Below are 14,296 nucleotides of genomic sequence, written 5' to 3' on the forward strand. Positions count from 1 at the left end.
GAGGGTGTATCTTCCTTTCCTGCAAACAAATCAAAACCCCAGTAGGGTTGACAGCAAGACTGACCGATGCTGTGGGCTGGATTTGCCCCCCCTTCCCAAAATCATCGGCAGATTGAGACAATAGATGCTTTAATAGAAATGCACACACACACACCCCCGCTGCCGCCACCCTGCAAATCATCTCTGCCAGTTTATTATTCTGAATCCATTCAACCTGCCTTGAACACCCCCGGAGGGTGCATTTCAACGTCTGCTGCACTTGGACCCTCAAGGAGTGTGTGTGTGTGGGGGGGACCAGCCCCCCCTCCACCCCAATTGTGTAGATGCCAAGAGGAGAGTGATCTCACACACACACACACACACACACACACACACACACACACATGATCCAGCCAGAAAGCTAACACTATCTTTCCGAACCCGCCCCCATTCATCCTAACTACACCCCCCAACTGTGCAATTCTAATTTCAGAAGGGGTGGGGGTTACCAGATTCTCTCCATCAACCCCTTAGGGGGGGCAGATCCCCCCTCCCTTTATGCACAGTAACCCTTCACCTGCTAATGGAATCCACCCCCATCTCCTAGCTATGAAAACTGGAAAGCCACTAAAATCTCACACCCACAGAAAAGACTGACCCTTTTCAAGGTCCCCACCCCACCACAGAAGCTTTCCTCTGGGACTCCGAGAGGGACCCCCAACAATCCAGATCGAAGGCTGTTTAAAGGATATACTCGGAGGAAGGGGGAGAAGAGAAGCCACAAAAAAGGTGCCAGGGGTTTATATTGGAAAAACCAAGCTATGACAGTGGGCCCCCCAGCCTTGGAAACGGACAGGTGAAATTGACCAGGTCAAAGGCACGCCTCGGACTGGACAGAATCAAACACAAAAGCCTCTTTGTCAAGTTTCCCCCATTTCGTTCCTCTCCCCTCCCCGACCTCCCCCAAGCATCTCCAAAGTTTGCAAGCATCAGAGAGAGATTGCGGGTGGGGGGTGGGGGAGGTTTCAAACAATACAGCCTCCCCCTCCCATTCCCCCCCCCTTTCCTTTTATCTCTTGCAAAAGATCTCTTAATCTCTGTATATGTGCATTCCTCTTACCTTGCCTTGCCTTGCGGGGTCTCCCAGAGAGGCGGATGGTATCCTTTCGCTGCAGGTCTTGCTAAAAACTCTCCGAGGCTCTCCTAAGCCTTTTGAGGGGAGGGAGGCAAGACTCCTCCTTCTCTCCCCCCCCCCTTTACACCTGTCCCTGCCTGGCATTCAGTTTAACAGCCATCCTGGTCTGCAGACATCCCAGTCGCAGAAGGAACAGCAGCGGCAAAGCAGAGCCAGAAAGACATTGGCGGCGGGGCGGGGGGAGGAGAGGAAAAATAAAGGACCCCCCCCCAGTCCAGAAACTCTACACCACCCGGGTGACAATGCAATGGAAAAGCACCTTTTGCAAGGTGGGGGGTGAGAGGAGGAGGAACAGCTGCTGCAAAGAGAGGGGGGCTTGGAGGGGGGGGCTGGCTCTTGAGGGCCCCCCCTTGCTTCTCAGCTGTCTGTGAGGTAGTGCCTGGCTTCCTCTGGAAAAGGAGGGGAGGGCGGCCGGCAGGGCTAGGAGAATGGCAGGCGATCCTGGGCTCCTGCTCCAGTGCGAGCAAAGCGGCGACTGTCCATTGCTGGCTGGTGCGCTCTGGACTCCCCAGCCTTTCCCGACCAGGGCTGGCGGGAAGAACCGGGCTGGATTCCTCTGGCGCAGCCGAGGAGCCGGATTCCCCCGCTCCTCCAAGCACCCGAAGTTTCCAGCCCCTTCACAGGTCACCAGCTTGCTTTTTCCCCACCTCTGGCTTCCCGGGGAGTAAGCTGCCTCTTGTGTCCCCGCGGTCCTTCCTTCTGGTTCTCAGTGGTCCTTGTTTTTGCAGGCATCAGCCTGCAGATCCGAGTGCAAACACGCGAATGCACCAAGAGAAGGGCCAGAGGATTTGATTCTTTTAAAAACAACAACCACACATAAAGGCAGGTTTGAGATCCATGTTGCGGAGCCTGCCGCTCTGATTTGAGCATCTGATGTTCCTAAAAGCTCTCTTGCTTTACCGCTCAAATATTATATTATAGGTGTGCACGTGTGTGTGGAATGGCCTTCTCGGTGAGGTTCGCCCGGCTTCATCACTTTTGGATGCCAGGTGAAGACCTTTTTGTTCACCCAGGCCTTTTAACAATTTTAAATTTTCATCTGATTTTTAACAGATTTTTTAAAAAAATGTTTTAGGAGACATAGGAAACTGCCATATACTGAGTCAGACCATTGGTCTATCTAGTTCAGTATTGTCTTCACAGACTGGCAGCGGCTTCTCCAAGGTTGCAGGCAGGAATCTCTCTCAGCCCTATCTTGGAGAAGCCAGAGAGGGAACTTGAAAACTTCTGCTCTTCCCAGAGCGGCCTCATCCCCTGAGGGGAATATCTTAACAGTACTCACACATCAAGTCTCCCATTCATATGCAACCAGGGCAGACTCTGCTTAGCTAAGGGGACAAGTCAAAATTGTTTTGTATTGTATTTTGTATTTTCTTTACCCCACTTTTTTGGTCCATTAGGATTTCATCTGTTGTGAGTTTTTAATCTCATGTTTTAGTGTTTGTTTATTTATTTATTTATGTATTCATTCGTTCATTCGATTTCTATACCGCCCTTCCAAATATGGCTCAGGATGGTTTACACAGAGAAATAATAACAAATAAATAAATAAGATGGATCCCTGTCCCCAAAGGGCTCACAATCTAAAAAGAAACATACGATAGACACCAGCAACAGTCACTGGAGGGATACTGTGCTGGGCGTGGATAGGGCCAGTTATTCTCCCTCTGCTAAATAAAGAGAATCCCCACATTAAAAGGTGCCTCTTTGCCCAGTTAGCAGGGGTTTGTTGTAAGCCGCCCAGAGAACAATTTGTTATGGGGCAGCTAACAAATAAAGATGATCATGATTATTATTATTATTTTATATTTCTCTATTTATTTATTTATTTGATTTATATACCACCCTTCCAAAAAAGAAAAAAAGGGCGGCAGAAAAAAGAAAAGGGCAGGGGAGAACTAGAGGGCCTGATGCTCTGCCCTTGGCCCAGCTTGTTGTTGTTGTTATTTTTGTTAGCATGATATATACTTGCTTGCTATATGGTCCAACAGCACCCACACATGCAAAAAATGGTGCTTATGCAGCCTTATCCATGCAATGTTTTTTAACTCAGAAGGAAGACCCACTGAATTCCATGGGACGTCTTCCCAAATTAAGTGTCCACACAGGATTGCAATAAGGCAGGGTTTCTCAAACTTGGGTCCCCAGGTGTGGTTGGACTACAGTGCCCATCATCCCCAGCCACAGTGGCCAGAGGGGATGATGGGAGTTGTAGCCCAATTTGGGGACTGAAGTCTGTCATTTTAAACTGGTTTACTGGGAAGTGAGTCCTACTATGATTGAAAAGTGAAGACTCCATCTTATGTGGTCTTATCTTCTGGGAGTAACTCCCATGGAATGCAGTGGCTTTTACTTATGAGTAAACGCCCACAAGCTCAGGGGATAAGGTTGCTCCATATGCAGACATAATAATGAATAAGTGTGCCTAGGATCAGGCTCCCTTAGGCATCCTGACACTTTCTTGGAAGTAAGTTCCATTGAATCCAGTGGGACTTTCTTCTGAGGAAACACATATAGGATCAGAGCACCCAGACATTTCCAGGGGTGAAGCTTAGCTGGTATTCCCATGCCAGATAATTCATTCAACCATTAAACAGCAACTAGAAAAGATGCATTTGCTGTAAAAATGACTCCACTAACATTTGACTCATTGAAATTCTTCTTTCTTCCCAATGTTCTTTTCTTTTTGACAAAGGAACGGTGCCACCTTCGGGATACTAAAACATCCCAATTTCATTTTGACTTCGAAAATACGAATACGACGAATGTGAGAAATGTTTATATACCACTTTCCAACAAAAAGGTTTACATATAAACAAACAAACAAATAAAATGGCTTCCTGTCCCCTAAAGGTCTTGCAGTCTAAAAAAGAAACAAGATAGACACCAGCAACAGCCACTGGAGGGCTGCTGTGCTGGGGATGGATAGGGCCGGTTGCTCTCCCCCTGCTAAATAAAGAGAATCACCACTTGAAAAAGATGCCTCATTGCTCGGTTAGCTGGGCTGAACAAATGAAATGAAGAATACACTGAGGTCATTCACACAGTCAAAAACTGTGTTCCACCTGGCTTTGGGGGCTGTGCGTGTTCCCAATTTTTGGTTGTGTGGAAGCTAGGTAGGAGGAAACCCTGGGTAGCTTTTCCTTCTACCTTGTATCCACACAATCACTTCTACCCAGGTTTTTCTCTTAGCTTGCTTCCACACAACGAAAATTGGGTACCCACATAGCTTCCAAACCCGGGTAGGACACAGTTTTTGATTGTGTGAATGACTTCATTGGAGTTCTCAAAACTCGGGTCACTAAGTGTTGTTGTACTACAACTCCCATCAGCCTCTGTTACATCTGTGGCTGAGGATGGTGGGAGTTGTAGTCCAGCAACATCTGGGGCCCCCAGGGTGAGAACCTGTGGACAAGATAATTTCCAGGTCGGAGTCCACGATCTGATGCAAGCTGCTGTGATCAAGGCGGGTTATGAACTCAGCTAGACACCCTCTTTAGCAACAATATATAGCACAGAAACTACACTTGCAGGCAAGGTGATGAGCGGGAGATCTTGCCTGCTAGGCTTCTGTTAAAAGCACCAGAGCAGACTCCTCCCCCGCCCACAACTTGCTGGCCACCCAACTGGCTAACCATTGCACCACACTACCTTGTGTGGATAGTTGGGACAGCACAGCACATAGGAGGGGTGCCTTATATTGAGCTGGTCTTGTGGTAGCAAGCATGACTTGTCCCCTTATAGCTAAGCAGGGTCTGCCCTGGTTGCATATGAATGGGAGACTTGATGTGTGAGCACTGCAAGATATTCCCCTCAGGGGATGGAGCCGCTCTGGGAACAGCAGAAGATTTCAAGTTCCCTCCCTGGCTTCTCCAAGATAGGGCTGAGAGAGATTCCTGCCTGCAACCTTGGAGAAGCCACTGCCAGTCTGTGAAGACAATGCTGAGCTAGATAGACCAATGGTCTGACTCAGTATATGGCAGCTTGCTATGTTCCTATGAGTCATTTAGTTCAGGGGGCCCCTAGCTTGGGTGTCCAGATGCCGTTGGACTACAACTCCCATCACCCCCACAACACGTGGCTGGGGGTGATGGGATTTGTAGTCCGACAGCATCTGAAGACGCAAGCTTGGGAGCTCTTGGGCTAGCTGCCTGATACAATCTTCTCTCGTCAGCAGCCAGCAGCTCTTCAAGGTGCCGGGAAAAGGTTCGGCAAGCAAGGAGCCCTTTGAGGCCAGAGATGTTGGGGGACCTGGGATCATCATCTTCCCCTTGAAAAGGCAAGTGTTCCATTCTTGAGCTATGGGCCACACCCGGAAGTGGCTTCCGCTGAGCCAGACCATTGATCCCTTCATCCAAGGACTGAGCGGCAGGAACAGGCAGCTCCCTTGCCAGAAAACCTGGGAGCCTTTGAATCCCTGCAGGGAGGTGTCAGCAGGGAATCGAACCTGGGTCCTTTGGCATGCAAAGAAGTGGCTCTGCTAGTGAGCTAGGAGGACGCCTCCAGAAAGGGAGCCCCATTGCCACTAGGGAGCAAGGGCAGCAAAGATGGCGAGGGGTCTGGAAAACACGTCTGACGAGGAATGATTAAAGGCGCTCCGAGAAAACTCCGAAGAGATTAAAGCATGTCTTCTTGGATGTATAAACTGTACCACCTTTCATTAAAAACAATCCCAAGGCGCCTCACAACCTATTTATTAAAAAAAAAACCCAATACAAATCTATTAAACTATTTAAAACAGTACAAAGGACCAATCTGTTTAAAAAGCGCACACACGCGCACACACCACATCGAAGCAGCAGCAACAAACATAGGAACATAGGAAGCTGCCTTATACTGAGTCAGACGCTTGGCCATCTAGCTCAGTATTGTCTACACAGACTGGCAGCAGCTTCTCCGAGGGAATTTCTCTCAGCCCTCTCTTGGAGATGCCAGGGATGGAACTTGAAACCTTCTGCTCTTCCCAGAGCAGCTCCAGCCCCTAAGGGGTTTATCTTGCAGTGCTCATATATGTAGTTTCCCATCCAAATGCAAACCAGGGCAGACCCTGCTGAGCAAAGGAGACAATTCATGCTTGCTACCAACTCTCCTCCCACTAGACAACTCTCCTCCCACTAGACCAACTTGCCTCCTACAAAGAAGAGAACAGCACTCTTATATAAAAGCCTGAGTAAAAAGCCACATTTTATTTGCCTTCTAATGGAGACTGAGGAGCGGTTACCTGATGGAAGAACATTCCCAAGCCTCGGGGGGGGGGGGGGGCAATGACCGAGGAGGCCCCACCCAGCATGCACAACAATTGCGCCTCCCCTGCTGTCAGCATGTGGAGCCCCTTCCAATGGTCTTGTCAGGTGGGCAGAAACTCTTGGGAGCAGGCCCAAACCATTAAGGGCTTTAAGGTCAAAACCAGTACCTTGGATGGGACTCGGAAACAAACTGGCAGCCAATGTCGCTCGCTCAGAATGAGCATGATATTGATAGAGAGCCAGTGTGGTGTAGTGGTTAGAGTGCTGGACTAGGACCGGGGAGACCTGAGTTCCAATCCCCATTCAGCCATGATACTAGCTGGGTGACCCTGGCCCAGTCATTTCTCTCTCAGCCTAGCCTACTTCACAGGGTTGTTGTGAAAGAGAAACTTAAGTATGTAGCACACTGCTCTGGGCTCCTTGGAGGAAGAGAGCGATATAAATGTAATAATAATAATAATTGTCCCATCTTCAAAGATCTGAAGGGCTCAGGGGCGGTGCCACTATTGGGCAAATGGGTTCAAAGAACCCGGGCCGCCACCAAGCAGGGGCCGCAAGCAGATCTGACGTCAGATGCGGGGGGCATTATTTTGGTCCAAAATGGGGCTGCGAGGCCCCATTTGGAACGGAAATCGGCTGGTGCTCCATTGGCAGCACGGCCAGAGTGACTCTCCCTGCCTTAAAGGCAGGGAGAACTGCTCCTGGTTTCGCTGCCCATGCAGCAGGGCCGATCAATCTCCCTCTCAAACGGGGCTGCACGGCCCCATTTGGGAGGGAGATCAGACCACATTGGCAGCGCGACCAGAACGGCTGCAACGTGGGCTAATCTCCCTTCCAAACAGGGTCGCACGGCCCCATTTGGGAGGGAGACTATGCCCCCGCGACTGACATCAGATGCAGGGGCATGGCTAGCCAGGCCCCTGCGTCTGACACGGGCCACCGCCAGCCTCCCAACACTACTGGGAGGGCTGTTACATAGGAGGAAGAAAGGACTTGGTCTCCTGAGGACTAGAACCAAGAGATTGAAATGACCAGGAAGCAGATTTAGGCCAGACATTTGGAGGAATTTCCTGACTGTACAAGCTGTCGCACAGTGGAACTGTCTGCCTCATGCAGTGGTGGGCTCTCCTTCAGTGGAAGTTTTCAAACAGAGGCTGGCTTGCCAGCTGTCAGGGATGCTTTAGCAGATTCCTGCCCTAAGCAAGGGGTTGGACTAGAAGACTTCTAGAGACCCTTCCAACTCCAAGGTTCTGTGATTCTATGACATTACAAGAAAGCAGATTCAGGTGAGGTGTCAGGAAGCATTTCCTAAGCATAAGAGCTGTTTGACAGTTTCATGCCCGCATCTCCACCTTCAAGGCAAATATCCTTTCATTGCATCTTTCTTTTGTGTCATCAGCCAAAGGTTCACTCGATCAATAAGAGAAGAACTTCACAGAGCATTTGGCGTATGGATCGACAACCAGCAGAGGCAGCCAGAACACTCTCTGCTGGTTACCGCATCTTGGGGACAGCAAGGCAGCAGAAACCCAAACATCCTCACTGGGGGTTGATAGCTGTGGATTCCATCCTGCGAATCCTTTGTGCCCCAAACCTCAGATGGAACATGGTGGTGCTGAGGGCTTTGGGAGTCACATTGCAGCATCCGTGCATTCACAGTATTGACCGACCTGACAGGGTTGTTAGGAGGACTGCTGATGTAAAGTGCTTTGAACAGACTGGAGAATATACATCTTTGCAATGCATATAATTGCTTTATAAGATTTGGTACTGCAAGATGAGTAATTTTCCCCATCATGTCAGGCAGTATTCCAAGCAAGTAGGGCAGAATAATTATTGCTCATGATCTGGACATGATGCTTCTGTTAACGCAGCTTAAGATTGTATTAGCTTTTTAAGCTGCTGCATAACACTGTTGGCTCATGGCCATCTTATTGTGCTCTGCACTTGGACTTTCTGATTGGTATTACAGTGTTCCCTGTAACAGGGTTTCCCAGATGTTGTTGACTACAACACCCATCACTCGCAGCATCAATGCCCTTCGAGTGGGGATTATGGGAGTTGTAGTCAATAAGATTTGGGAATCCCTGTCACAGGGAACACTGGTTGGCAACTGTTGGAAACTGGATGGTGGACTATATGAGCCTTTGATCTGACCCAGAAGTGCTCTTCTGTGCTCCATAGAGCATTATAACAATTACAAGTGAATTTTAGCCCGTTGAAAAACGGGCGCTAGTAATGCTTTCGGCCCCCGCCGCCGAACCTCCCAGCTGCCCGATCCCACCATTTGTACAGGAAAGAGGAGCTCGCCAGCAGAGCTCCTCTTTCTGCAAAGGCTCTTCTCAAACTGGCGCTTTGATCGGAAAGGACGCCCTTTCCGCTCAAAGCGCCAGTTTGAGAAGAGCCTTTGCAGAAAGAGGAGCTCTGCTAGCGAGCTCCTCTTTCCTGTACAAATGGTGGGATCGGGCAGCTGGGAGGGTGGTTCGGCGGCGGCATTTTTCAGGGCCAATTTGGCCCTTAGTAATTTGGCGGGGGGATGGGAATGGTGGGATCGGGCCCCAAGGTTCCCCCCCCGCCCGGCTTTACTGGCGGCGCCAGGCCTCGGCGGCGGCTCTGCCACCACCTCGGCCAGCTTCCCCGCCGCCTCTTCCCCTGGCGCCTCTCTCCTTTATTTGCGGCGGCCGCTTCTGGCCCCGCCGCCGCCTCACCCGCACTCCCGCCGCCAGTTGCCCCGTCGCGGCCACCGCCACCTCTGGCCGTGGCCACAGCTGTGCCGCCGCCTCTCCCGCACTCTCCTCCTGGCGTAGGCGGCGGCCACTTCTCCTTCTCCCGGCCCCAACATGGCCGCCGGGTCCTGCCGTTCGTGCCTCCCTTGCCCTGTTCTGGGCATGCCCAGAACAGGCCAGGCACGAACGCACGCTTGGTGTCCGTCCACGGACGGACACCAAGCGTTTTATTAGAGAGGATAGTTATTATTCAAAATAGGTAGATAGTTACTACTCTTCAACAAAAGATCTAAACATTCTGTAGACAGTGAAAAGAATGAGAAGAGGGCTTTCTGCTCCCAAAGAGCTCAGAATCTAAAAAGAGACATCAGCCACAGCCACTGGGAGGGAAGCTATGCTGGGCTGAAGAGGGACAGTTGCTCTCCCCCTGGTAAATACAGACAGTTGCTCCCCCACTGCTGAACAGAAGAAAAACCCTATTGAAAAGGCACCTCTTGGCCTAGTTGGCAGAGGTAATTTCCAAACACAAGAGGGCCTGAAGATAGTTCTCTGTCCCAAAAGGGCTCACCATCAAAACAGAAACACAAGGGAGGCACCATCAAGAGCCACTGGAAGGGAGACTACACTGGGCTGAAGAGGGACAGTTGCTCTCCCCCTGGTAAATACGGACAACACTTTCAATGGGGCCTTTTTGCCCAGTGAGCAGGGGCCATCCCCAAACTGTGGGCCACAAGTGGATCTGAAGATGGTTTCCCAAGGGGTTCACCATAAAAAAGAAATAGAAGTAAGGCACCAGCAACAGGGGAGGATGCTGTGCTGAGCTGAAGAGGGACAGTTGCTCTCCTCCCAGCTAACAGGAGAGATCCGTCATTTTAAGAAGGCGCCCAGCTAGGAGGGGCCACTTAATGAGCCTGACTTTTGCCTGAGGGGCCATTCAATCTGACCACGCTGCCTTTTCAATCAAAGAAGTTTCCAAAGGACTTTCCATACAAAACCAAGGAGAAGATAATTAGGGATGTGCATGGAATTCGCCTGAATTCTATTCTAATTCAAATTGAATTTGAATCCACTTGATTTTGAACCAATGAACTGAGTGGAGATTCATTCAAATCAATTCTACTTCACCAAATTCATATCGAGTTGGATCAAATTCAAGTGAATTTGCCCAAATTCGATTTGTATTCAAGTGAATCAATTCAAACGAATCTCTACTCTGTTCAATGGTTTCGAATTGAATAGATTCAAATTCTATTTGATTTCGAATCAAATTCGGGCAAATTTCATGCACATCTCTAAAGATAGTTCTCTGCCCCAAAGAGGATCCTATTAAAAAAAAGAAATATAAAGGTGGTACTCCAGATCTTCCTGAATTACAACTCCCATCACCTCCAGCTACAATTTACTGTGACAGGTGATGATGGCAACATCTGGAATGCCGCAGGTTGGGAACCCCTGCTCTAGAGTGCTCAAAAGGTTTCTCCTTGATTATCTCAGTTTATTTATTTATTTTATTTATTTTTACATTTTATATCCCACTCTTCCTCCAAGGAGCCCAGAGCGGTGTACTACATATTTAAGTTTCTCCTCACAACAACCCTGTGAAGTAGGTTAGGCTGAGAGAGAAGTGACTGGCCCGGAGTCACCCAGCTAGTTTTATGGCTGAATGGGGATTTGAACTCGGGTCTCCCTCGTCCTAGTCCAATAGTCTAAGCACTAGACCACGCTGGCTACACCACGCTGTAATAAATAAATATAAATTCCTACAACAGTCCTGTGGGGTAGATCATTATTATAATCCAAGCCACCTAATGGCGCAGTGGGGAAGTAACTTGCCTAGGGAGCAAGAGGTTGCTGGTTCAAATCCCCGCTGCTAGGTTTCCCAGACTATGGGAAACACCTATAACGGGCAGCAGCAATATAGGAAGGTGCTGAAAGGCATCCTCTCACACTGCGTGGGAGAAGGAAATGGTAAACCCCTCCTGTATTCTATCAAAGACATCCACAGGGCTCTGTGGGCACCAGGAGTTGTCAACGGCACAACTTTACTTTATGGGTGCATAATAAGAAGTCTTATTATTCAAATGAGTTTCTCTTGCCTGTCCACCATGTATGTTCGATCAAGATGTTTTTTCGAGACAGACATTTTGAGACAGACATTTATATGTGTCTGGATGTTAGCATCCCAGGCTCCAGGAACTTGTAAAACTACATCTCCCAGAGTTCCTCACACCAGCAGTGCCAACATTCCAGGTGCCAGGAAAGGGAAAAGGCAACCTCTCTGGTCACCACATCTCTCCCTCTCTATGCACTGCTACTCTGTGTGTGGGGTGGTGGTGGTCATAGAATGTTAGAGTTAGAAGGGACCTTGGAGGTCTTCTAGTCCAACCCCAACCCCCTATTCAATGCAGGGATCTGCTACAGGATCCCTGACTGGTTGCTCCCCAGCTCTGTTTGAAAGCTTTTAGCAAAAGAGAGCCCACCCACTGCATGAGGCAGACTGTTCTGCCATCCAACAGTTCTTACAGTCATGACATTTCTCCTAATTTCTACGCTAAGCTCGTTTCATTGTCATTTCACACCGCTATTTCTCCTTGGGAACAACAGAAGACAAATCTGCTCTCCTTCTATGTGACAGCCCTTCAGATAGTTGCCAGTGGCTATTGTACCCACCCGCCCCACTAGTCTTATCTTTTCCAAGCTAATCATAGAATTTTCAAGTTGAAAGGGACCTTGGAGGTCTTCTAGTCCAACCCCAACACCCTATTCAGTGCAGGAATCTGCTGCAGAGTCTCTAACAACTACCCGTCCAGCCTCTGTTTGAAAATCTCCAATGAAGGAGAGCCCACTATCTCATGAGGCAGACTGTTCCACTGGCCCATAGCTCTTACAGTTAGGTGGTCTGGGTGTTTGGTTTGGAATACAGCTATGCGTTATGAGCTGAACAAATCCGTATCCCGAACCAGCCAGCTTTGAATGGCATTGCTGCTTTGCAGCCAAGGTAAGATCTGAAGGACTGCATGGCTGTGGGTCTCTAGGAAGAGGGGCCACAAAATTTGGGGCCTGCCCTGAGAGCAGGATCTGCCCACAACAGCACCACTTGCCTCTCCAAGTCTAGTGTTTCTCGCCACTCACGCATACTGCCAGACACCTGTTTGTTCTGTAGTGGCTGCCTGTATTTATGGCACACACAGCTTTAACCGACTCGCTTGTCGGGCTGCGCGTAGCGTTTTCACACTCGCTGCAAGCAAAAGGGGAACCGTAAATGTTTTCATTCATTTGCAAGCAGAGAAATATGGCTTGCACAGAAGCGCAATCCAGGGACTGTGCATGGCCCAGAGCTCAGTTTCTAAAAGACGTCCTACTGGTGGTGCTGAAGGCCCTGCTTCGAAATCCCAGATATACAGGGACTGGCTGTGGGGAAGGCCATCTGTGCTGCCCAGCTGGTTGCATTTTGGGCTGCATTTTGGGAAAGGAAGCTCTTTTTCTCGGGCAGGCACACTACAAGGCCAAGCAGCTAGCAGTCAAAAGCAGCTGGAAGTTCGTGGGTGAGTGCTGTGGACTGATGACTAAGCCAGGGCGGCCCTTTCGTGAGGCAAGGTGATGCAATTGCCTCGGGTGTCAAATTATTGATGGGTCAGCAGGGCAGCAATTTATTTATTTTATTGTTCATTCTTTATACCACCTTTCATAAGACATCCCAAGGTGTTTTTTTAAAAAGTCAAAATACATTAAAGCTCCGTAAAAATCACATTTTAACCCTTAAAATCAGTTAAACAGTAAAAATCATACCCCCCCCCTAAAAAACCCCCCACCAACCATAAAAAAGACAAAAAGAAGTGAGAGATCTGAGAGACCCGGACGCCCCTAAGGGGTAAAAGCCTGAACAAATAAAAAAGGTCTTTAGTTGTTTAAGCAGCCACAGATGTCAAAGAGCAGACATTCACTGGGACAGCATTTCAGAGCCTGGGGGCAACAACAGAGAAGGCCCTGTCCCGCCTGCATGACAATTCAGCCTCTCAACACATGGAGCAAAGGCCTTTCTGACAACCTTGTTGGGTGGGCAGAAACCCTTGGGAGCAGCAGTCCTTCAGGACCCAAACCTTTAAGGGCTTTAAAGGTAATAACCAGCTCCTTGAATTGGACCCAGAAACAAATTGGCAAACCAGTCCAGCCCTTTCAAAATAAGTGTAATATGCAAGCAGTTCCAGAAAGAATGCTGGCAGCTGCATTCTGCACCAACTGAAGTTTTGGAATACTCTTCAAGGGCAGCCCCACAGGGAGCACATTGCAGTAATCCAGCCGTGACGTGACTAAGGCATGGTGGCCAGTATGGGTGGATATGGGGGGATGGTTAATGAGCCCCAGGTGAGGCTCTTTCTCAATCCCCCCCCCATTCCTGAATGCCTTGCTCTCCCTCACCATGCCCGGCTACAGCATTAACCCTTTGCAGGTGGGCTGGTAATTTGCGATCTTCCAACTTGGTGATTGACGAGCTGGCACGCAAGGAGTTAACGCCGTGGCTGAGCATGGCGATAGAGAGTGAGGAGTTGGGACGGGGTGAGAGGAGTGAGTCTGAGTCTCACATGAGGTTCATTTATCACCACCACCCTAATCCACTCGTACCGGCCACCACTGGCAGCAAGACACAGTACGCCCCCATGTCCGCTTTGGAGCAACTCTTTCGGACCAATCTGAGCCTTGCAAACATTTTAAGGAGCACCTCTCCACACGAACCTCGCAAAGCCTGGAAGAAGGCCAAGGAGAGAGGAGGACTCTGCTTCCCCCGCCCACCACTTCCAAAGTTTGCAACAGCTGGTTTTGAAAGGGGGCTGGCCCCCAGAAGAGGCATGGGACAAGGAAGCATCTTGGCACCTTAGTTTGGGCGCCACAAGACCTCAGACTGCCTCTGCATCTAGGATGCTCGCTCCATCACCTTCAGCAACCGACAGTGGCACCACCCCAAATGCAAGAAAGAGGAGCACCAGGCTGGAAGAGAGATTTATTTATTAGAAACATTTAATGTAACGCCCACTCTGAAGACTCTGGGCAGTGTACAAAAACATGCAAAGCAAGACAACATTAAAATTGCAAGTTTCCCCAGCCACTCCATTTCCTCTCGGCATCATATACAGACAAACCGCACCCCCCCC

At 49.4% G+C, this 14,296-nt stretch overlaps 1 protein-coding gene across 4 annotated transcripts in view; it reads right to left on the reverse strand.

Moving 5' to 3' along the window:
- Positions 1-14,296, reverse strand: part of SEMA6B (semaphorin 6B) — a 261,480-nt gene that overhangs the window by 189,809 nt on the left and 57,375 nt on the right. The window contains exon 1 of one of the 4 annotated variants that reach the window (XM_053294579.1): positions 14,019-14,049. The exons of 1 other annotated variant lie outside the window; for it this stretch is intronic. The gene's annotated coding sequence lies outside the window, so the exon portion shown is untranslated. Of the gene's footprint in view, positions 1-1,099; positions 1,836-14,018; positions 14,050-14,296 lie in introns of those variants that run through there. 2 more of the 4 variants (XM_053294576.1, XM_053294575.1) reach the window with 2 other exon arrangements.

Source organism: Hemicordylus capensis, chromosome 2 (assembly GCF_027244095.1).
Source record: "Hemicordylus capensis ecotype Gifberg chromosome 2, rHemCap1.1.pri, whole genome shotgun sequence".
Taxonomy (NCBI): Eukaryota; Metazoa; Chordata; class Lepidosauria; order Squamata; family Cordylidae; genus Hemicordylus; species Hemicordylus capensis.